This window comes from Bos indicus x Bos taurus, chromosome 20, assembly GCF_003369695.1.
Source record: "Bos indicus x Bos taurus breed Angus x Brahman F1 hybrid chromosome 20, Bos_hybrid_MaternalHap_v2.0, whole genome shotgun sequence".
Taxonomy (NCBI): Eukaryota; Metazoa; Chordata; class Mammalia; order Artiodactyla; family Bovidae; genus Bos; species Bos indicus x Bos taurus.
The window spans coordinates 21,136,988-21,162,550 of NC_040095.1; the positions used below are offsets into that span (position 1 = coordinate 21,136,988).

At 38.7% G+C, this 25,563-nt stretch overlaps 1 long non-coding RNA gene across 2 annotated transcripts in view; it reads right to left on the minus strand.

The window, feature by feature from the left end:
* Positions 1–25,563, minus strand: part of LOC113879088 — a 209,220-nt gene that overhangs the window by 122,121 nt on the left and 61,536 nt on the right. The window contains exons 3-4 of one of the 2 annotated variants that reach the window (XR_003507193.1): positions 12,628–12,767; positions 4,670–5,166 (exon numbers count right to left, since the gene is read on the minus strand). This is a non-coding gene — a long non-coding RNA (uncharacterized LOC113879088). Of the gene's footprint in view, positions 1–4,669; positions 5,167–12,627; positions 12,768–25,563 lie in introns of those variants that run through there. The other variant, XR_003507194.1, reaches the window with a different exon arrangement.

Genomic DNA, 25,563 nt, shown 5'->3' on the forward strand with positions numbered 1-25,563 from the left:
AGCGTTGCACAGCTCCTCCTGAAGGAGAACTGTCTGAGGCGCTTGAACATACACACACGCCAAGGCCCCCGAAATGAGTCCGCCCCGTGTCTCACCTTCACTTACGCCCATAAACACCACTCTCATAAGCGTTCACTCGGGCCACGCGCAGGAGAGGCATAGAATGATGTGAAATTCGGTGTTTATACCTATCAAGTTAGAGGGGCCAAAATGGATTTCTGTACAGGTTCTAAGTACTAATCATGAAGTAAAATTGGTTCAAGGGTATTTTAAGAAATATGTCAGGTCTTTATCACAGAAGCTGATTAATACCTGTTAGAGTTGGAAAACGGGCTTTAGAAATATTTTATTCCAGTCACCTCATCTTACAGAGACAGGAGCTGAAGCACATTTGCTCAAGGTTATAGAGATACTTACTGACAGGGTCTGGATAAAATAGATCAGTTTTAGATGACAAATTCACTGGAAGGAAGATATATATTTATGTGTCCTAGATGTCATACATTTTTGGTGCTTTATAAAAGTTGAACTGTTATACCACACACACACACACGCATATATATACACACATATATATACATGTATGTAGTATGTGTAAATGTCAAATGAGTGCATTTTTAAGACTGGATGCATTTTTTAAGTGTTTAACTGCTGATTCATCCCTTACTAATAAGCAAACTGATACATTCTGTCCACACACATACACATCTACCTGATGAGAAAGTTTTAATTCAAGCAAAGATCCCTTTATTTATCTAATCTGACTGCTGTAGGCCATGCGACTTAATATTGTATCATGCTCAGCCGCTCAGCCCAGTCTGACTCTTTTGCGACCCCATGGACTATAGCTCACAGCTCAGTTCAGTTCAGTTCAGTCGCTCAGCAGTGTCTGACTCTTTGCGACCCATGAATTGCAGCACGCCAGGCCTCCCTGTCCATCACCAACTCCCAGAGTTCACTTAGACTCACGTCCATCGAGTCAGTGCTGCCATCCAGCCATCTCATCCTCTGTCGTCCCCTTCTCCTCTTGCCCCCAAACCCTCCCAGCATCAGAGTCCTTTCCAATGAGTCAGCTCTTCACATGAGGTGGCCAAAGTACAAGCCTCCTTTTATCCACGTAATTTTCCAGGCAAGAATACTGGAGCAGGTTGCCATGCCCTTCTTCAGAGGATCTTTCCGACCCAGAGATAGAACCAGCATCTCCTGTGTCTTCTGCATTGGCAGGCATGTTCTTTACCACTAGAGCCACATGGGAAGCAGGCTTCCTCAAAATGAACTTTGAGCATGGAACTCATAATACACAATAAGTTTAAAAACTTAAACTGTCTAAATAGTCATCTATATAGGCTTTTATCCTTAATAAAAGTATTTATATTCTTCACGGACTGCTTATAGATCAAAACTGTTCAATTTAAGAAATAAGCAGCTTAAAATACTTTAAACATGACAATAAATAAATAATTAACCCCTCATAAGCAAATAACAAGAGAAACTGAGAAAAACATTTGGAATAAAACTTAAATGATTAATAACTCTAGTATAAAAATAACTTCTAGATATGGGACAGGAGAACACATATAGAAAAATGGGCCAGATAGACAAACAAAAAAGAAATACAAATGACTATTAACCATATGAAAATATAGTCAAGCTACCAATAAGAGAGAATCAAAATTAAAACTACAATGAGAAACCATTTTCACCTACCAGACTGGCAAAATTTTAGTGGTGAGGGGTAGGGAAATAGGCATTTTTGAAAATCACTGGTGGCAAGGCAAAATGATAAAACCGCTATGAGAGAAAATTTGACACTGTCTTCCAAAACTATATATGCATTTACCCTGGGACCAGCGATCTCATTTCTAAGATCCCTTCCAAAGTACTATGGGAAAAAAAAAAATACAACAAAATGTCATGTTTACAAAGCTTTTCATGACGGCCTTGTTTGCAATAGCAAAAGACCAGAAACTACTAATTTCCCAGGGTCGTCACAACAAATTTCCACAAAGGGGGACAGTTGGCTGAATTCAAGGTGTTACCAGGGCCATTGGTTCCTTTGAAACCACAAGAGCAATCCTTTCTTGCTTCTTTTAGCCTCTGGTCTTTGACAGCAATCATGGTTTTCCTTGGCTAGAGATATGTCAAGCCAATCTTTTCCTCTTTATCTCATGACCGTCCTCTTTCTGTGTGTCTCTCTTCTCCTCTTGTAAGAACACCAGTCATACTGGATTAGAGTCCATGTAATGGATGAGCATGACCTCATCTTAACTTGATTACATCTGCAAAGACTCTATTTCTAAATAAGGAAGGTCCCATTTATGGGTACCAGGGGTTAGGACTTAAAAATATCCTTTTTGTGTGTGAGGGCACAATTCAACTCATAATAATAATAATGAATAGACTGCATAAACTATGGTGCATGAACACAATGGGAATCTGTATACCTCTAGTAAGAATGATTAATATAGCTACATACTACTATGAAATAGTATCTAGAATATATTAAGTGAAAACAGCAAAGTGAAAAAAAAGTGTAGATTTTATTCTACTGTTTAACTATGCCAGGATATGCTTATTTGTTTAAGTCACAAAGTAATAATCACCATAATAAAAGAATTATGAGGGAATAATATGAAAGAGACAGAAAGACGTTAAACTTCCATGGATATCAGTTGCTTTTGTGGATTTGATTTTGGAGCTATGTAAATATTTTATACAATTAAAACACAAAATTGAAAAAGAAAATTAAGGCTAAACATCAAGAGCGAAATGAAATAAATGAATCTGTCTTTCCAGTTGATGGAAGTGACATAGGAACTATTCCAAATAAAACACAATAATTTGAAAGTACATCCCTTAGCACTAAGAGAAGTGTGGAAAAATCTTAAACCATTTTTCAGCAATCATATTGTTGATGGTACTATTAAGCCTGTTAGGTGTGTCATATATATAATAAATTAATAAACTGAGTGATCATGTGGGTGTTATTGAAAACCAGAAGGTCTGGGAGAAAGGCAATAAGAATAAGATTAAATAAAAGTGTGGTATGAGGACAGTATTATAATATTTAAAAGAGGGGCTTTTCTTTCCTTTTAGAGACACTGATGTATATACAGATGAAATAATATACTATCTGGTATTTATTTCAAAAAAATCAGGAAGGTGGAAAGGGAAATGAGTGGGGGTATAAAAGAAAGAAACTGACTATTAGTAGATAATGCTTGAAATGGGTTGTGGTTACATGGAGAATTAATTATACCATTGTCTCTACTTTTTTTACATGTTGGAAATTTTCCATATTTTCCTACATGGATTGTATTTATTATATACATAAACATAAGCATGTATTTTAATGAATATATGTATGTTGAGCCACATTCTAAGTATTTATAAATTCATATATATACACACACACACACACACACACACACACACACGTAAATATGCCTAGTAAGAACAATAAAAATGTATAGATTTTTGATTAACCCAGTTGCCCTATCCTTCAATTTATTGGCATTGAATTAGTGTTGCCTTTTGTGTAATTATCCCCTTTCCTGTGGGCAGCAATATCAATCATAGTCATCAAACAAAGCACACTCACCTTCCCTTTGGAACACTTACGTACACGTATGGGAATTCCATAGGAAAACAATAGAAATTCCAGCAATTCCCAGTTTTCTAGTTAACTTCTCAGCCCCAACCACTCCAGATTTCCTGAGGCCCAACATGATGTAGATGCGGAAATTACAGTACTGAGTAGATTGTGGGTGTTCTCTTGCTGAATTTGTGCAACAAGTTTGAAATGTGTCACCACTGACACCAATTTCTTTGCCAGGCAATGCCAGATGCCTCGTAGGTTTGATCTAATTAGATGTTGTATCTTCTTACGTTAATCTTTTACTTACTGGTTTTCACATCAGTGCTAAAGTTCAACCACGCTAAAGCGTGACGATGAATCAGATAAATCACCCCTTCTGTCCTCAGAAGGAATGAGTAAGGATCTGGAGAAGGAACCTGGGTAGGGGGTGACTCTGGTGAAAGCCCTTCTGTGGCAGACATCAGCCAGAAATATAGAGGCTCCACTCTAAAACTTCTGTGAACTTCTCACCTCTTCTCTTCAGTGCCAACATGTCAGTTATTACCGTGTCTCCTTTCTCACCTTCAAATCACACTCTTATTTTTAGATATATGTATGACCAACCTAGATAGCATATTCAAAAGCAGAGACATTACTTTGCCAACAAAGGTTCGTCTAGTCAAGGCTATGGTTTTTCCTGTGGTCATGTATGGATGTGAGAGTTGGACTGTGAAGAAGGCTGAGTGCCGAAGAATTGATGCTTTTGAACTGTGGTGTTGGAGAAGACTCTTGAGAGTCCCTTGGACTGCAAGGAGATCCAACCAGTCCATTCTGAAGGAGATCAGCCCTGGGATTTCTTTGGAAGGAATGATGCTAAAGCTGAAACTCCAGTACTTTGGCCACCTCATGCAAAGAGTTGACTCATTGGAAAAGACTCTGATGCTGGGAGGGATTGGGGGCAGGAGGAGAAGGGGACGACAAAGGATGAGATGGCTGGATGGCATCACTGACTCGATGGATGTGAGTCTCAGTGAACTCCGGGAGTTGATGACGGACAGGGAGGCCTGGCGTGCTGCGATTCATGGGGTCGCAAAGAGTCGGACATGACTGAGTGACTGATCTGATCTGATCTGATCTGATGTTTACTATGCACATGCATGTGTATTCATGTTAGGGGCTAGGTGTTGATGAACTTTGGCAGAATGGTACATTTGTTTTGCCTTGACCCATATAAAGGATAAATCTCTGACTGTTGTTCTCTGTCTTCCATGGGCTTTCCCATTCTGGTTTGGTGTCCTATCCTAGGTTTCCCCTGGAGCTTCAGAATAGGGCTTTTGGGAGAAAACAAAAAGCTTCCATCATTACAGCTGCCTCCCTGTGAGCCCGTTAGTATTTGCTGCTCTGTCCAGTAGTGTTGATACTAGGAACAGTTCACTTTTTAGTGTTCCTTTAAAAATAGAAGAATGGTGAACATGAAAAAGAAAAAAAAGAACAGTTTCCTCCTCTAGTGAGTCTGGGATGCTGTGTTACTGCCAAGATCTTCACCAGGAGAGTCTCTGGACCATAGCTTAGAAGGCCAACAGAATGTACTAGAAAGCAAAAGTAGGTTGTTGGAGTCAGGAACAAGCCGTTAGGTTTTAAACTTAAAACAGGTGTTTTGTATTTTACACATACTTTCAGCAGTTTACATTTTTTGTAGTTAAAGTTTTAAAATCTTGGATTTGGTTACTATAACACTGATTTGAGCTTATCCCATGTCTAATTGCATGAAACAGATTCGGCCAAAAACCTCTCTATAAAACTCATATAAAACAGAATGGTTATTAGATACATATATTTTCTATTAAAGCTAAGGCATGCCCCAAGTAAATTTGCTAGCAGTACTACATAGAACAAATGAGAAATTTGACATCGTGGATGTTTTCTGGCTATACACTTTAGGACTTAATTCAATAAAATATTATTCATAATATGAGGTTTCAATGCTAGGATCCCTAGAAAATGCAAAATTGAGAAAAGATTATTCTGGGAAAAGGTCTTTGTCACTTGTCCAAATTCATTTTGACTCTTGTTATCCTTTGCAATTGACAAAACTAGCCATGGTCAGCTTTTAGAAGTATCTGGTTTGTTTTCCAGTTACAAATGGAGTCATCCTAATAAGTCATGAGCACCATATACAGTTCCCAGTAGTGTAAAAATGTTAGGTTCTTGGTTACAGTGTAAAATGATCCATAGTTTAACCGAGTACTAATTGTGAGATTATAGCTGTTCAATTGTAGTGAGATAGATAAACATCTAGACATTTCAGATTAAAATATTAGAAAGTGGTTCTTTTTCTACTTGTGTAACCATCAGAAAAAAAGAAGGTATTATTCTAGAATATTTTGCAAGCTGTCTAGAAATGAAAATGAAGACATAAAGATGTATTTACTAAAGATGATAGATATGAAAAAAATAGAAGAGCCCTCAAGCATGATTTTGTTTGAACATATGTCTCTTAAGGTCACTTTTCACATGAATATCCTACAATTTTGAGATAATTAACTCTTGAGTGGGAAGAAATAAATTTAATAAAGAAAATCCACCAGATTCTATCCTTAATTCTACCTGTAACTCCTCCCATTACAGTTAATAACAAAATAACAATTCAGGCTTGAACGTTGGGTTTACTTTGACCCATCTTTTCCATTATCCAGTCATCTTGTTGGACACTGGTTACTACCGACTCCACCGCCACGGTGTCATTCATATCCACTCCATCTTTTCTAGGTTTACAATCAAAGTCCTAGGGTCCAAGTGTTCGCGGCCTCTCACCCAGCCTTTTGAAGCAGCCTGTGATTGTGCTATTTAATTTTTCCCTCTTGTCCCTACACGTTGCCCCTCAGTTAATATTCCTATAAAATGGTTTCGATCTTGCCATGCATGTGACCTAAATAACTGATGGTTTTAGCAGTGTCCAAACTCCAGAGCCCAGTAAACTAGGCTGCCTGCAATATGACCACTGCCTTGGACAGCTTCCTTTACATGTCTTTAATACATTCTGTCTTTCGGGCACATTAGAGTAACATTCCATCCAAAGAAGACATACTGTACAGTCCCATCTCTGAATCTCAAGTCTTATGCTTTTGGTTTCTTTGAAGCAGCAACTGAAATTCTTAAAAACCATTCTCACCCCTTATCTCATCATCCTAATAGGTAGCACTGGTTAATATAATCATGTTGCTTGCTTGTTTAGATCATCTGTGCTGCTCAGAATCTTTCTAAACTTTTGTCCAGACAACTATTTTGACTTGACCTGGTACTCGTGATGAAATTACTTGTCTCCTATCACTTAATACTCTAATGGAACTTTGAATTAAAATAGGTGGTAGAAGTAGACTAGAAATCATTGTGTTTGGGAGGAAGGAAAGAAAGTAAGGTCGAAGACATTTTTCCAGCTTACAGAGAACTGAATCTGTTTCTCATACAGCAGCAAGAATCTACGTGGACACAAGCATAATCAAATCTAAAACGTAAAATGTAGAACAAGAAAGATGAATTATACTCTGATCAGAGAGAAGAAGAAATGTTGACCTGTTTGAATATTCTTGCACAACTTTCTTTGGTAGCTCAATATGTTCTGGGAAAGAACCCTGATTATGAATCCAGAAACCGAGGTTCTGGTTCTAGCTCTGTAACTGAGTTAATATGGGACTTCCAGAACACCTTCTCTGTGTACTTTGTCTTTTTATGAAACAGATGGACCAGTTCTCTGAGTCCCTACCACCCTGATCAACTGTATTAGAATTCATGGAGTCTATAAAAACTGCATCTCCCTTTTATACAAACACAATGAATACTGTGTAAGACAAAAAGAATGGTTACATTCTTTCTGTTTGTGTTAAAATATCTGATAGGAATTCTCCTTGATCTCTCTCTCATAATACTGAGCTTCAGCAACCATCAAATGCTCGAGTTATTATGGAATTGAACAGCAGATTGACAGTTTCTTCCCGGGCCCTCCCCTCCTCCCCTTTCTCAGGCCAATCAGAATCTTCTCCTACCCTTAGTCATGAAGATCACAACCCTCTTAAACACCAGTGTATCTGACAAGGAAAATGGTTTTAGCTTGCAGTCTCTAAAATCTAATGTTGCTTAGGTGCAATATTCACCACATATTTTAGCAAATGGGAGATAATTCAAGAGGCAGATTTTTCTCAGAAACAGAATTTATGTGCCTTAAAACCAATGGATTTGATAATACCTTTAGTCAAAGGAAGCTTAAAACATTGGGTTCCCAGCAAGCTATTATTACTTACTCTGTTTCCATTTTGCTCTCAAGAGTCTAATTGATATAATTGGTATAAGAGGAAAACAACAGGAATACTGAGGACCGAAACCATTCACTCAACAGTGGAGATTATTTAATAATTTCACTTAGCAAACCCCTTGCACTTTCCACAGTAGCAGTATGTATTCTCATTGTCATTAACAGTACCTTTCATCCACTGATTTCCCAGAAGTGTTAATGACACAGTCTGTAAGTAATTGCTACACTTATCTAATTTTCTTTCAGTTAATGCAGCATGTTTGTCAGTTTAACTGAATAGGCTCATGAATAACTTTATTTTCTTCCATCTTCTAAAATGTGAAAAGGAGAAGGAGAAAACATCTATCTGCAGACATCCTAACTATCAAGTGATTCCTAATCCACTGACGGGTGATTGCTCCCTAGCTTCAGTGTTTGCACTTTGGGGCAGGTTTGAATCTCTTTTCTGAAGATGTCGTGGACTCCACCTGTAGGTATGCTGTGACTCAGCTCCTACAGGGGACGTTCTGTGCTCTGTTTAGGTAAAAACATTCAGGTTCCTTAATTTCCAAAAAGAACAACAACACTGCTGCTTCACTGCTTGGAGGATGCATGTTTCTTGACAATTAATAATAAAACTTGAAATAGAAGCCCTCAGTCATTCTCCAGAGAACTCCTGTCAAACGTGAATTTCAGATTAATGATATTCAAGAGACATCCTTAAAGCAGTACTTATGCCAAGATTTCTCTTTCTAGCAAGTTATAATCAGGAATGCATTTGGACTACATTAGCTTAATTCCCTTCCCAACTGCCTCCAGTGCCAATAGACCAGCTGTCTCCTTCAAAGGTTGCTCCCACTGTGTGGGGTACCACCAGCACGTTAGATTCCACTGTTGCTTCTGGTGGTGGCCACTACCTCCTTCTGGGTATCACTAGTTCCTACTGGGTACCACCCACTCCCTAGGGTAGCACTGCAGATGCCACTGTTGAAAATGCCAATACAGCAAAAGTATAACACCAAATGGCACTCTGTGCTCTGGAATCTACTAGGTGCCAAAAAGTTTCCTGGAGCATCATGAAAATGGTATTCTGATGGGTATCTCCCACTCATTTGCCAGACATTTTTCAAATTCAACAGTAAATTCCATGTGAGCTCAAACAGGCTGCATTGTCATTTTAAATGTAAACTACCTCATCTCCTTAGAAGCAGGAGAACAATATTATAAATTCAAATATAGGTAAATATCCATGATATATTTTTTTTTCATTTGCAGGAGAAATGCAGGAGAGGCTGTGATCAGAGTCAAAATAAACAGATTCTCATGTGTGTTATTTGAGAGTATAAAAGTATAATTTCCAGAAAGTTGAATAAATGATTCTCCTATAAATATAAAATCTACACATGTGAAAAACTTAATAATGAAGAATCTAGTAAGATGGCAAAGCTAATTCCAAAGATATTTGAGGAACTGGATATTCATAAACATGTTTTTAAAAACAAAAAGAAAGAAAGGAAATTGGGAGGAAGTAGGGGAAGGAGAGAAAGAAACATGAAGGGATGGGAAGGAGGAAAGGAGAGAAGGAGGCAAGGAGGGGAGGAGGGAGGGAAGAAGGAAGGAAGGAAGATTGTTGGGTTAAATAAAAACTACTAGGGTGCTATAGGGCAAAGGCAATCTACTTTCTTATTGGACATAAATATATAATTAACATGTTTTGGGGCCAAATTAAATAGCAAATAATGAGTTGAACATAAGAGCATACTGCTAGAGAATTAAATACTCACCTGGTAAACTTGTTAAACAAGATCTTAGTAACAAAGGATATGCCTCCCTCATTTTTTACTTAGTTTTAGATTTTAGATAATATTTATTTCAAGTCTCTGATTTTGGTCATAATAAGTGGCAAAGAGTATTCTTGATTACACTAAAAACCAAAAAGGCTGGCCTCATATTTTGGCTATTACCATATGCAGAACAAGAAGAGTTAATTACTCCTGTGAGCCTCCTTGAATGTGCTCTTGAAGTTGCAGGTATTTGGTATCAAGCAACTACTGGAGCCAAAAGATTAACTTCCTCCTGGACATTTTTATAAAGAAGCTCAGATTTAACTTTCAAACACTTCTAATCATTTGCTCTTCTACCCAAGGAGAGAAAACCAAACCCAAGAAACTTTTCTCATCTGCTTCTCTTTCCTCAAAGTTCCTAAATGAAGCCAAGGTCCCTGGCCTGGCAGGAAGTGACCTTCCTCATTCCCTGTGAACTGGAACCCAGTGAGCCAGGTACCAGGCCTGTTCTCTCTAGAGGATTTTGCAGGCATTAACTTCATAAAGAAAGGCAACCCTTGTCTCTTAATGGGGAGGTTCTCATAGCTGATTAAATGAGTACTCCTCTCTAATATGACACACCAACTACAGCACTTGCACAATCATTTTGTCTGCTTAAATCCTGGTAAATAGGAGAACAGATTCTTACTGAACCTGAAAGTAAATATATTGACGTGAAAAGTAATGAAGCCCAGTATTTGTTCCAGAATTCTGAGATATCAGTGAGAATCAGATAGGACTTTTTAAAAAAATGTTTCATTTCAGTTACAAATCATAGTCTACTAAATTGAGGATTCAAATTGTGGTGCTGGAGAAGATTCTTGAGAGTCCCTTGGATAGCAAGGAGATCAAATCAGTCAATCCTAAAGGAAATCATCCATGAATATTCATTGGAAGGACTGATGCTTAAGCTGAAGCTCCAATACTTTGGCCACATGATGCAAAGAGTCAACTCATTGGAAAAGACCCTGACGTTGTGAAAGACTGAGGAAAGTGGGGAAGGTGGTGACAAAAGATGAGATGAGTGGATGGGATCAAGGACTCAATGGACACAAGTTTGAGCAAACTCCAGGAGATAGAGAAGGACCAGGAAACCAGTGTACTGCAGTCCATGGGGTTGCGAAGAGTTGGACACAGCTTAGTGACTGAGTAACAACAAATTGAGGGTTAGCAATAAAATAAATAAGAAAGCAAGGTTCTTTCTTATATACTAACCAGAAAATAGAACATTAAAACAATAATAATTTTTAAGGAAAAATCACAGTTAATTTTTTTCATCAGTTTGATGTAAGTCATTCTTATTCTGCTAGATCTTAGGTCAGCCCTGTTTTAACAGAATCATTTCTTTTGATTAAAAAGACTCAATTTGCTGGGATTCTCAGAAAGCCATCTTAAAGATATCCCAGCTATCAGCTTTAAGTCTATACCCACATTTTTTATAGAAATACCAATAGTTAGGAATATCAGGTAGAGTCCTTTTCACAGGGCTCTGAGAGGGCTCTCTATTTGGCCGAAAAACAAATTCTAGCTTGAAACTTATAGCAGACCCTTCAGACAAGCATCAGTGAAAAAGCAGAAACCACTTGTGATAAGGCTAAAGAGTAACAGTTAATTGTAGTAACTAATTGTAGTCTATTGTAGTAACTAATAATAACAAAATGGAAGAAAATAAAATTCTCGACTTGGCTGCAAAGCACAGCTTTCTGATTGGGACCTAACCAATGAAACAGACAGTGATAGGGTACCGAGGGCCTCCAATTCAATTCTGCAGGGTGTCGATCTTTTGAACATTTATATTAGCAATATGTTATCTACAAAATCAATGACACGGAAGGCCAAACTTCTCTTTTGATTTATAGCTCTCACCGTCTGGTTCTTACAATAGTGTTGAGCTAATTAATAAATATTGAGCCTCCCAAATTAATAATTATTCTCATCTTTCTTTTTATAAGTGAAACGACAATGTCTTATAATTTTCCAGGGCCTGGAAAATCAAAGACAGGGTGGAGAAATAACAAACGCAATTTTAATTTCAAAAAATACTTGAGAATTTAACTTTTCCAAACTTAGGATCTGATTTAGGAAAGCAAAATCAAAACAATTTTGAAGGGATATTTGGTTACTTGGTTACAGTAGAAGGATGGGTACCTGATAACAACAAATGGTTGTAGCTTAATGACCTGTTAAAATGACAGGATGGTATTTTAAAATACACATGGAAAAAGTAACACAATCATAAATGATTCTTTCAGAATTTATAAGCTTCAGTTATTTATCTTTTTAATAATTAGGATGGTAAGGCCAGCAGAAAAGTAAAAACTGTCTCTTGAGAATCATCATCTCTATGCTGCTGCTGCTGCTGTGTCGCTTCAGTCGTGTCCGACTCTGTGCGACCCCATAGACGGCAGCCCACGAGGCCTCCCGTCCTTGGGATTCTCCAGGCAAGAACACTGGAGTGGGTTGCCATTTCCTTCTCCAATGCATGAAAGTGAAAAGTGAAAGTGAAGTCACTCAGTCGTGTCCAACTCTTAGCGACCCCATGGACTGCAGCCTACCAGGCTCCTCCGTCCATGGGATTTTCTAGGCAAAAGTACTGAAGTGGGGTGCCATTGCCTTATCCGGTCATCTCTATAATATGGGCTGATTACACAGTATTCAAGTATGGCTCTGCCATCCCTTAATAAGAAAAGACTAAATACTTCTCATTTTAACAAGAAGAAAACCTAATCTATTTTAAATCAAAATATTGTTTGACAGTAAATGATTCACAAGCTTCTTAAAACATGATTTAATGGAAGAGCCCATCAAAACAGAGTCAGATTGAAGAGAAGTGCTGAGGCTAACCACACCTTTCCACAGCCTTATGTGTTAAAGTGATGATTTGCAAACTCTGCATAAACACAGGCAGAAGTGGCAGCTGCCTCCTCTTCCCTTCTTACCTCCTCCTCCTCTCTTAAAAGATCTCCTTGATGACATAGTGGGTCTTTGAAAGGTAAGTAAATTTCTCCAGGAGCCAGATAGGTCCAGGGTCCAGTTTTACAATGAAGAAATTTCTCCAAGGTCGAGGGCTTCATAATCCCTGCAGATGTAAACAGACAGCTCCAGAATTAGCCTAGGAGTTAATCTCATGATGTAACCCCTGTCTTTTGAGGAGATAAGTTATATTATTCTTTCAGAAGGACACAGATAAAGTGATTACTTTCTTCAGTTCCCAGTGAACTCTGAATCTGCTCTGTTGTATAAATTGTGTGAAATTTTATAGTGCCTTGATCATCTCTTAAGGGCTATGTACTCTGTTATACTTAACAATAAATCAGGTTTCTTTCTTTCTTTCCAAAGTAGTGTGGAGAGGTCTTTGTTGGCAGTATTTTATATACTTTCCTAACATTCTACACATTCAACTTTTATTCTTCTCTCTGGTCTTGGATGTTATGGATCAACTTGATATTTTATTCTAACACAAATTTGGTCTCTTTTCCCCTTAATAAACAAAACAAAACAAAAAAACCTTCATTACCTTACACATGCAGCTGATGGCCTTTAGCATCATTATTCCTTGAATAACCTTATGCACTAAGGATACTTAATATACTTATATAAAATCCTAATATAAAAAATATATATAAGCATACTTCAGTAGTAAAGAATGCGGCTGCCAGTGCTTGCCAATGTAAAAGATGTGAATTCTGTCCTTAGGTCAGGAAGATCCCTAGGAGTAGGAAGTGGCAACCCACTCTGGTATTCTTGCCTGGAAGATCCCATGAACAGAGAAGCCTAGTGAGCCATAGTCCACGAGGTCACAAAGAGTCAGACACAACTTAGGTACTAAACAACAACAAATACATTTAAAAACATATATTATGTATAATCATATATAAAAATTGAAGAAAAAGCATATGTATATATATAATTAAGCTGGATCCTGAGGTATCATATCAAGCTGACCCATTATATAATTAATAATGATACAACTTTACTATTGTTACAGGAACATTAGATAAAAATTTAAAAAACAAAAACATAAAATAACTTTTAAAAATAGAAAAAAGTTTTAAGGGAAGAAATATTTGTTAGACGTATGTATGTATCCATTCTGAAGGAGATCAGCCCTGGGATTTCTTTGGAAGGAATGATGCTAAAGCTGAAACTCCAGTACTTTGGCCACCTCATGCGAAGAGTTGACTCGTTGGAAAAGACTCTGATGCTGGGAGGGATTGGGGGCAAGAGGAGAAGGGGACGACAGAGGATGAGATGGCTGGATGGCATCACTGACTCGATGGACGTGAGTCTGAGTGAACTCCGGGAGTCGGTGATGGACAGGGAGGCCTGGCGTGCTGCGATTCATGGGGTCACAAAGAGTAGGACACAACTGAGCGACTGATCTGATCTGATCTGATGTATGTATCCTTGTGTGTGTGTGTGTGTGTGTTAGTTGCTCAGTCATGTTCGAGGTGAAGTGAGGAAGCAGTTAAAAGGATAACCAGGGCTCAGAGGAGAGAGTAGTCATTTTTAAGAGATTACTTTTCCCTTTTAAACAATTACGAGTTTTCAAGAACTATTTCTTTAATATAGCAAGTGTTGAGATTGTAAATAAAAGACTAATAAATATAGTAATGTTTCAAAGATGAACAGCGGTTAACGCTTGTATCTGAGTAAGACTTTGAAGGGCTGGACTCCAGCAGTGCTCTGCAGGGAATAAAAAGAGCTGTGAGGAGGAGAGGACCAAACTGAGCTCCCTGGCGCTGGCCAGGAGCAGCAGGCCGGGACGGTGGTGCAAGTGAAGATGGGCTGGTGTCGGCCCAGTGAAGGACAGTCCCTGGGAGGGGAGACAGCAGACAAATCACGGCAGACATTACCCTCTTTTGCTGAGCAGATATGAAATAGAGAGCCTGCTGTGTTGGGGGCTCTCATGATGATAAAGACAACTGAAATTCTGTGGCCAGAGACTTTTCAGCTGTACTATGTGTGAAACTGACAGCAGACTGTGGTTAAAAATGGGGTCAGTAATAATGGTGGGAGAAATAGAAAATAATATTTAGCATCTATTATAATAACTAGGCAGCCAGGATAGAAACTGAAGAGACCGATATCCCCTCACCCCCGCCTCTGAGGTAACTAGGGAGGAAAGACAGTGCTGGTCCTCAGTGGAAGTGTGTTGGTCACTCACGCATGTCCCACTCTTTGTAACCCTATGGACTGTAACCCACCAGACTCTTCTGTCCACTCGGGGAGCCCTGATCTTCACTGGAGGCACACTCCAAAGGAGAGTGATGGTTTGACCAAGGTGGGAGCGAAAAGTCATCCTTGGCTGCTTCTGAGATCCAGTGTGAGGAGCTGCCACACAACACAGAGAAGCAAAGTGACCGCTCCACCTTCCATGTCCACATAGAAAGACTAGAGCATCCATGCCACGGGGACAGAACAATTGCTTTTGCACAACGAAGGCTCAGAGGAGTTCTCTCTGCCTCTACATGTTGATCCACATCATGCTTGATATTTCAATAAAGTTAATAAATAATAATAACTAATATTTATTAAACACTGCATTCCTGGAATGGTGTTAAGAAATTTACTGAAAGTTTTTATTTTTAATTTTCAATATAATTTTTTGAAGTGGGGACTTGATCATTAATTTTAGAGTTATCGAGGCTCAGGCAATTTGTTAGTGGACACAGAGCCAAGTCAAAGTCAGAGTGAGAATCCAACTGCTGGTATTAAATATGCTTAACTTTGAAGTCCATATATTGTACATGGCATTTGCAATGTTTTGTTAAATGAACTTCCCAAAGTAACTCTAGTTATTATTTTTCCTCTATTTAAGATATTCCCAAGAAGGAAAGGAAGGTTGTAAGAGAGAGTGTTAAAGGTCCCATGTGGTACCAACAATGCTGCTGCTGCTGCTGAGTCGCTTCAGTTGTATTCGACTCTGTGTGACCCCATAGACGGCAGCCCACTATGCTCCTCTGTCCCTGGGATTCTCCAGGGAAGGACACTGGAGTGGGTTGCCATTTCCTTCTCCAATGCGTGAAAGTGAAAAGTAAAAGTGAAGTCACTCAATCGTGTCCGACTCTTAGCGACCTCATGGACTGCAGCCCACCAGGCTCCTCCGTCCATGGGATTTTCCAGGCAAAAGTACTGGAGTGGGTTGCCATTGCCTTCTCCTACTGCTGCTGCTACTGCTAAGTTGCTTCAGTCGTGTCCAGCTCTGTGCGACCCCGTACACGGCAGCTCATCAGGCTCGCCCGTCCCTGGGATTCTCCAGGCAGGAACACTGGAGTGGGTTGCCATTTCCTTCTCCAATGCATGAAAGTGAAAAGTGAAAGTGAAGTCATTCAGTCGTGTCTGACTCTTAGTGACCTCATGGACTGCAGCCTACCGGGCTCCTCTGTCCATGGGATTTTCCAGGCAAAAGTACTGGAGTGGGTTGCCATTGCCTTCTCCTGCATAACACTAAATATCTGGGGACCTTTATGAGCATTTTGGGGGATGGAAGTACTGGCTGTGGTATTTCTATACTTGAGAACAGGTATTCACTTCACACAGAAGTGAAGATCATTTATGTAACCCTTCACACAACTTGGGTGTTTAGTCAGCTATTTATTGACTGCATGACTGACTCAGGTTTATGTGGCAGAGTTAAAAGTTATTAAGATGACAGCTAGAGCTACACATTCTCTTAACGAGGCAACGGGGTGTTTTTTAGAAGGGGACACCTTAATAAGGTATTAGGGACAAAAGTCGGGTCATTAGGAAACCAGTTGGGGAGACCTAAACACTGCTGTGTTATAAATAACCAGGATTTGGAAGTAAAAAGAAACAGAGAAGAAAACGACATGAGCGTTAAAAGAGCGAGAATACACAAATAACGTGGGATAAAGCTGAAGGATTTCTGAAGACAGGAAGATTCTGTTTTCGGTTACTTTGGTATGTGGGTCTGAACATCAGTCACTGCAGTTTTCTCCCAAACTTTCAGTCAAGTCTGCCACATCTCCTTTGTTGTGCTTGTGAATGTTTGTGCACATGTGCAAGAGTGTGTGTGTGTGTGTGTGCCCTAACAAAAGACTAGGGTACTATAGTGAGATACTTTATAAAATGTATTATCTCAGTGGAAGCAAGAACTCGGCACCCGTGATGCTGAGAGGCTCAATAGTGGAACAGAATGAAAATCCATCTAACTCATCTTTCGAGTCAGGGTGGCTCCAGCTAGTAAATCCACAAATAATTCATAGCAGAGCTGGTAGGCCAAACCAGAAAGCAAGAATGTTGAACGTAAATTTATGAGTAAATGAAAAGATAGTTGGAAGAAATACAACAGATTTTCATGAGAATAAAATTTATCTTGTAACCTCATCAGTATCTTTCAATATTTAACCAAAAAGTATATTAGTCCTGAAGCTGAGCAGACTTCTGTGACTGCACGGATATACTGATGAAGATCACTGCGCTATCAGCAGCACAGCACAACAAAACTGCACGTTTTGTATTCTACGTGAGCATGGAAATACCTTTGGTCGGTAGTTGGTTAGCAGTTTTTAAGACAATAGAAAAGTAAGAGCAGTGACGAGGCCATTTTGGCCCAGGTTTCACTTATTCTAGAGTCACAACCTGGCCTGCTGCTACCAGTCACTCATTGGAATAAACGCAGGTTGGAAAATTCCATGAAAGCTGGCAACACCCTGAAAAGCATCTCTCACTGTATAGAGTGGCATTCCTATTAAAGGTATAGGCAGGACGATATGGACAGCACAGCTGTGTTGTTTGGAGAGCCATACACAACTCCAGTAATACAATCTGGCACACAGTATGGGGCCACTTTTACTGTGTTCCCTAACCTTCAGAAATCACTGTGCTCAGTACTCTATAAAGTTGGCCACTTATCATCAAGGATCACTAGCTGGTTCCATTATCCAACACATCTCACATGAAGAAGGGTCTCTTTTGCATTATAATGGACTTTTTCACAATATGAAGGTGAGAAGAAGTTACTTGATTTGATCAGCGTAAAACCTAACAAATACCGTATATACTCTCAGACATTTTATATTTGAGTCTAACTGTTTTCATTTATCTTTAAAAAAATGTTATTAGAGTATAGTGATGTGTTTAATATTTCGTGCTAGAGGAATAACATTTCATTATCTAGAATATAATTGTTCTTTACAGCTGGTCCCATCACTTCATGGCAAATAGTTAGGGAGACAGTGGAAACAGTGACAGACTTTGTATTTGGGGGTTCCAAATCACTGTGGATGGTGACTGCAGCCATGAAATGAAAAGACACTTGCTCCTTGGAAGAAAGTTACGACCAACCTAGACGGCATATTAAAAAGCAGAGGTATTACTTTGCCAACAAATATCTGTCTAGTCAAAGCTATGGTTTTTTCCAGTAGTCATTTATGGGTGTGAGAGTTGGACTATAAAGAAAGCTGAGTGCTGAAGAATAGATGCTTTTGAACTGTGATGTTGGAGAAGATTCTTTTTTTTTTTTTTTTTCTTTTTTAAAAAATTTTATTTAATTTAACTTTACAATATTGTATTGGTTTTGCCATATATCAAAATGAATCTGCCACAGGTATACATGTGTTCCCCATTCTGAACCCTCCTCCCTCCTCCCTCCCCATACCATCCCTCTGGGTCGTCCCAGTGCACCAGCCCCAAGCAGGGTCCCTTGGACTGCAAGGAGATCCAACCAGTCCATCCTAAAGGAAATCAGTCCTGAATATTAATTGGAAGGACTGATGCTAAAGATGAAAATCCAATACTTTGGCCATCTGATGGGAAGAACCAACTCCTGGGAAAAGACCCTGATTCTGGGAAAGGCTGAAGGCAGGAGGAGAAGGGGACAATAGAGGATGAGATGGTTGGATGGCATCACCAACTTGATGGACATGAGTTTGTGTGAACTCTGGGAGTTGGTGATGGGCAGGGAGGCTTGGCGTGCTGCCGTCCATGGGGTCGCAAACAGTCAGACACGACTGAGCAACTGAACTGAACTGACTGATTACATTGTATGTGTTTTATTACTGTTCTGGTGGATGCCTTGAATTATGTAAATAGCTCTAAGAATATATTTAACTGGGAACCATCCATAATTCTTTTTATTCATCACCTAAACATCATAATTATGACTTAACAGCAGACTTTGATGTCTTTGCTCTTAACTATTACTGACTTTCTGAAAGTGATTCTCTTTGCCCCTCCTGTTTTTCCCTCTTCATCTTCTTTATCTCCTCTTTCATGAGGGATAACAATTGAAAGCAGATAACTGTTGGGTTTTTATAATGCAGCCACTGCAAGGCAGAAACAGAGTCCTATTGTTCTTCTCATTTTAAAACTACAGGTATTTTCAGGTCTAATTATCCCAGTCTTTATTTAGAAAGTCGATGACTTATTTGAAGTGGTAATAATTTTTTCATCTACTTTCTTTTCTATCAAAATGAAGCAGAGGGTGACTGAGACATCCTCTGATGGGTGTTTGCTTGCAAATGTGATCTCATTTCCCAATGACACATAGGACCTTGTGCTCATACTGTGCAGCCCTCACCAACCCACTGAATCAGAACCTGGGGGTAACCTCTATGCCATATTTTTGAAATACCACTTTTTCAAAGACTGGAAACTTTCTCCTGAATAAGGTTGCCATTTCAGAACCCAAAGAACCAAATGTAGCCTGATTTAGTTAGAAATTCTGTGAGCAGAGGATGTGCGTCTTCACTGGTTCTCAGGAATATCCTTCCTGCACTATGCCAGGACATATTGAACCACTGACTCTCAGGAGGGAAAAATGTCTAATTTGTTGCATTTTCCAGTTTCCTTCAGGGTAAAGCTTCCCTGATACCTCAGTTGGTAAAGAATCTGCCTGCAATGCAGGAGACCCTGGTTTGATTCCTGGGTTGGGAAGATCTGCTGGAGAAGGGATAGGCTTCCCATTCCAATATTCTTGGGCTTCCCTTGTGGTTCAGCTGGTAAAGAATCTGCTCACAATGTGGGAGACATAGATTTGATCCCTGGGTTGGGAAGATCCTCTAGAGAAGGGAAAGGCTACCCACCCCAGTATTCTGGCCTGGAGAATTCTATGGACTGTAAAGTCCACGGGGTGGTAAAGAGTTGGACACGACTAAGTGACTTTCAATTTCTTTCTTTCACTTTTTCATTCAGGGTAAATACTGTTGACATAGCTGATATCAAGCTGATGTCAATGAACATGGAACTGGGATCAATGTGCTGTAATACACCATTATATTTACTCCACATAGATAGCATAAGCATGAATAACCTCAAAAACATAGATACTGGTAAAATGTAGTAAAACAATTAGAAAGGGACAAGCTTTTAGTACTGATCGCCCTTATCGTTAATATAACTTATTTAATTGTAGGTTTATATCATTCAACTTTTAATTATGAATCTGCTTTTAATGTGGGAGACCCAGGTTTTATCCCTGGGTCAGAAAGACTCTGCTGGAGATGGGAATGGCACCCCACTCCAGTATTCTTGGCCTGGAGAATTTCATGGACAGAGGATCCTGGCAGGCTACAGTCCATGGGGTCACAAAGAGTCAGACATGACTGAATGACTGACATTTTCACACTTTAAATGGTAACTCAAATAAGAAAATAAGTATATTCAAACTTACATTCGTCACATAGTAAGATGTTTGGCCACCTCATGCGAAGAGTTGACTCATTGGAAAAGACTCTGATGCTGGGAAGGACTGGGGGCAGGAGGAGAAGGGGACGACAGAGGATGAGATGGCTGGATGGCATCACTGACTTGATGGACGTGAGTCTGAGTGAACTCCGGGTGTTGATGATGGACAGGGAGGCCTGGCGTGCTGCGATTCATGGGGTCGCAAAGAGTCGGACACGTCTGAGAGACTGAACTCAATTGAACTGAAGTGAAGATGTAAAAGGGCTTTCCTGGTGTTTCAGTGGTTAAAAAAAAAAAAAAGTAAAAATTCTGCCCACAGTACAGGAGATGCAGGTTCAGCCCACTGGGTTGGGAAGATCCCCTGGAGAAGGAAATGACAACTCACTCTAGTATTCTTGCCTGGGAAATCCGACGGACAAAGGAGCCTGGTGGACTATAGTCCATGGGTCACAAGACTCAGGCACGACTTTGTGACTAAAAAACAACATCAAGATGTAAAATATGTATCTTACCTCATTGGTATAAAAATAAAGTGCATGAACTCATTTCAGTTCTTCAACTAAGGGGTATAACCACATCTTGCTCATGGTAACTTCAATAGCTTTCTTACTTCTACAGTAAATTCGAGCTTTCTGATCATCATGTAGGTGGACAGTGTGGCAGACAAAACTAGGAAGGAAAGCGGAGGACAAGAGAATGGTCCTTCACAGTAAATAGGGTAAGCTCCAGGGACCTGTCTGAGGTGAAAACCTTGGCTTCTACTGTCAGCATGTTATAGCTCTTCATTTTACAGACTTCTCAGAGAGTAAAGATGGCAGAAATAGTGTGATTTACACTTAGCTCATAGAACCTAAAAAAGCATTGTCCTCAATTTCCATCCGTTCCATTGTTATTCACCCCCCTTTTTTGATTCTGAACTTGGGAGAAAAAGGTAAGCTTGGGCTGTGTACATAGCACCTGTAGAGAGTCACACCTTTTAGAGGCAGTGGTCACCATCTCCAGGCGTAAAGACCAGATATGACCATACCCAGCCGGAAAAACACCATAGCACACTGGAGTCAGGATCTGCATTTTTGGTTTAGCCAATTATATGCACATTCAGGAGATGTTGAAGAAGAGAATGAGGAAGAGACGGCATTCCTGAGGTTCCTGTACTCCTTGCTTTGACACAATCATGGAGGAGTTCAGATTTTTCACAGTATTAGTGAAGGTCCTAGTGATTTGTATCTAGTTTCATGAGTGTCAAGAGGAGACTAGAGTATTAGCATCTATTTTTGTCTCAGGAAAGCTCCTTGAAGACTAGGAGATAATTAAGCGGTGATGACACAGTCTAGTGAAGTCTACTTTCCATTTGAAAGCTCTCAAGGCTAGTCTCTCTTACCCTCAAAATAGCACATTTTCATGCACACCTATACACATATACATACCACACTGATAGGGTAGATACAGAGGCAGAGATCCCTTGTTCATCCCAGAAAGGAGAAGCTCTTTCCAACTTCTTTACTCATATAACTGACACTCAATACAAGCTCATAGATCAAAAGCTTTCTCAGAAACTGCAATTGTGGCCAAAGGCTAAAACTGTAGACCACATGTTCCCCTTCCATGAAAGATTTTTTTTTTCATAATTAAAATGGAACAAGGAATTTGAAAATCTTAAAAAAAAAAAAAAATCCTGAAACATAACTCTTTCACAATTATTGGGCTTTCTCAAGTTTTGTTTTCACAAACAAAATCCTGGATATGTAAGCTAGACTAAAATTAGATGAGATTCTGAGATCTCAATTTGGGTGGCCAGCTCTTTGAGAGATATGTGTACATCTGTGTGGACTGTGTGAAAGGGCTGGGTGAGTCTATAGCAATTGATTTGAGGGATGCAGCAAGTCAGTCGTTCCTTATGGATCCCTTGGTGGTGTTTGAGTTGAACCAGACTTCCCTGATTTACAGTGATGTTTTCAAGGGAGCTATCATTTTGGTGACAGGTTTCAATATTTCTTTTTTGTATGGTGAAATTTTGCATGTTTATTAGGCACCAAAGTATTCTCCAGATTTTTCTTAGGGAATTAGGATAAACATACTGGAAATATTTGAAGAAAAAATTAAGGAAAATACTAAAATAAATGGATTTCACATAGTACAATGCAGTGTTAAAGAGGTTAATGGTACCCTTGAGAGTGATTTTTGTGCTGAGCAGAAAAACACCCAGAGGTTTACTTTTGTTTAAAAAATACTAAAGTTTTAGATTAAAAAATAGTTATTTCTTAAGCTTTTAAGTTTAGCCAAGTGTTATTACTCTATGTCTAGCAAATTTAATAAAGAACACTTTGAAAGGGTTCCCACTGAAAAACTTAGTTCAAAAATTTTAACTGCATTTTATATTTCATTTCCTTTTCAGGCACTTTGTTCTCTGAAGTAAATAAAATTCTCTTGAATAATAAATTTTTTATAAATCTAACTAAATTGAAAACATTGTGGAACTTGGTATTTTTTAAGTTTCCAAACAGTATGTAAAATAAAATTTCCTCTTAAGATCACAAATCTTAATTAATAATTCAATTATGGGTTTTAATTTTAATTTTCAAGCCTGTTGCTGTAATGAGCCAAAATTCTGTTTAAAAGTAATCAAGAGTTATTTACTCATTATTTTAACAGAAACATATTTACAATGTAGCCTGGATTCTCCTAAACACTTTGATACTGAGACTTAAATCTTCACATGGTTGTGAGACAATTCCATGGAAGTCAATTAACATCCATGTTAACATGGATTATTTGAACCAATGATTTTAGCCAACATCTGGGAACATCAGGACAGCTGTTCTCCATGATCACTGAAGGAACTACGCAATGTTAGGAATTGTCTTCTTAGCGGTACTAGAGGGTATTAACAACCAGAGAGCTTGGTTAGAACACCATCTGGAATCTTATCACCAGCCCTGATCTCTTTGAAAAGGGTATAAATGGGACTGCTACACAGTCTATCACCATTGAGGTTATAAACATCAACTAACTCTAATATCAACTAAACATCCATGCAGATTACTATAGTATTTTTTTTGGCTTGAATTACATGTAAATAGCTGATAGTGAAGACTTTTGAGCTTGATGGAATTCTGAATTCTCATAAATTGGTTTCCTTAGTGTAGCTTAGTCTTACATGGACAATAGTCCCTACTGGCATAAACCTATCCTAATATGTCTCTGGTCTTCTCTTTGGTCTTCCGACAAGTCATTTTTATCACTTAGTGACATAATTTCTGTGTGTGTGTGTGTGTGTGTGTGTATAGTGTATACATACATACGGGTGTCCCTGATGGCTCAGATGGTATAGAATCTGCTTGCAATGCAAGAGACCTGGGTTTGACCCCTGGGTCGGGAAGATCCCCTAGAGAAGGGAATGGTTACCCACTCCAGTATTCTTGACTGGAGAATTCCATGGACAGTATACATACATGTGTGTGTGTGTGTTTCTGTGCTGTAGATCTAAAATTAACACAAAATTGTAAATCAACTATACTTCAATTTAAAAAAAAAATTAAAAACAAGCCTCTTTTGAGAGGCTAAAGTCTAACTGGAAGGGCACTGGACAGTGCTTGAGTCACTGCGTGAACTCATAAGAGTCCCTAATCTCTCTGACCTGTTTACCCGGGAATCACCCTACCTGCTCATGGGAATGTTATGAGGATCAGAAGATAGAATGGATGTGAATGGACTTGTGGTGAGTGGGGTGCCATACTAACATGCACTCTGTCACTACCAGTGGTGAGCTTGTGTATTCTGCATCTCCACTGATGACTTCCCATAGCACTGGTCCCAGTACTCTGAATCAGCCTGGAGAAACGTTGTTAGGCCTCTAGATTGTGATATCAGAAAGATAAATACCAAATTAGCATGTATTACTAGTCTGTACTTCTTATTTCACTGGTATTTCCAAAAGGCCAATAACAGAGAATTCTGGTACATATATAAGCATATCTGCAGTTCATATTTGTATTCCCTGGAATAAAGGAGAGGTAATTCACTTAGTGTTCTTAAGTGAATGTTGCAAACAAGTATCTGAACTAACATCCTGTCTTCAATAAAGAAAAGCTCATTTTTGCTTATTTTCTATGCTGATCTCTGATCAAGGTTTCACAGACAAGATCAAAATGCTAACTAAAATCTAAAGTAAAGTCGTAAAGAACCTTCAGTTTCTGGGAACAATTTTAAAAAATGACTATCTTGGACTAAAGAACATTTAAGTACTAAAAGATAAGAATGAAAAAAGGTAACTATGATGGAGAGTTTTCAAAGTAAATTTGAAAGGGGCACCAAAGCAGCTGTGTTGAGTGGAAGAAGTCCATGGACAAAAATCTGGATGTACAGCTTGGCAGTATGATACATCATGAGAATATAAATACAGAATCTGTAACTTCACAAAGTTATGTTTGGGTTGGGTTTTATTTATTCAATTACAGCATCACTTAAACATTCCCCTAGCAAATCACATTGCTTGAAATAAAATAATATCACAGTGAAAAACCTGATGGCTCATCTTTCTCATGAAGGGGAGATTTTGGGGTTTTGAATTTATCTTTTCATAGTGGTATGGTCAACAAAATCCATAGTCTGAAATGAGTTTAAAGAGATGGTAATAAGATGCCTACATTTTAATTCCCAGGTTTAATACTAATGTTTAGGAAAATGAGCTTGATTTTTACCCAAACAATACATTATATTCTCAAAAAGAAAATAATCATCCTTTGAATTGACAGATTAAAATCAGCAGGCAAATCAGAATTTTAAAATATGAATATGCAAGTACTGAGAAATTTTATGCAACGTATGCTATTGTCTTCCCAGGACTATAGCAGAAAATCAAGCATCAAGATGCTGACTATAAATTTCAATGCATTATTTAAAAATAATACAACAGGAGGGAGAAATGATTCACCTCTTTAGAAAGTATTCAGGACTTAGAATACTATGTGTTTGTCTATTTGGGGGTCTCAGAAACTTACACATAAAAACAGATTAAGGGTCCAAGAAAAAAGTAAAACCAAAGAATGAGAAAACAAGCCCTTTAAGTCAACACTTAAGAAATTATAGTTATTTATCTTGGATATAAACGAACTGTCTTCATTTATTTGAATGAAGAAAATGTGACTAGAGTGTTCCATTTCCTCCAGGCCTGAAAAAAGGAAATAGGGAAGAAAGGGAGCTTAGCTATGAAGAAGAACTATCTG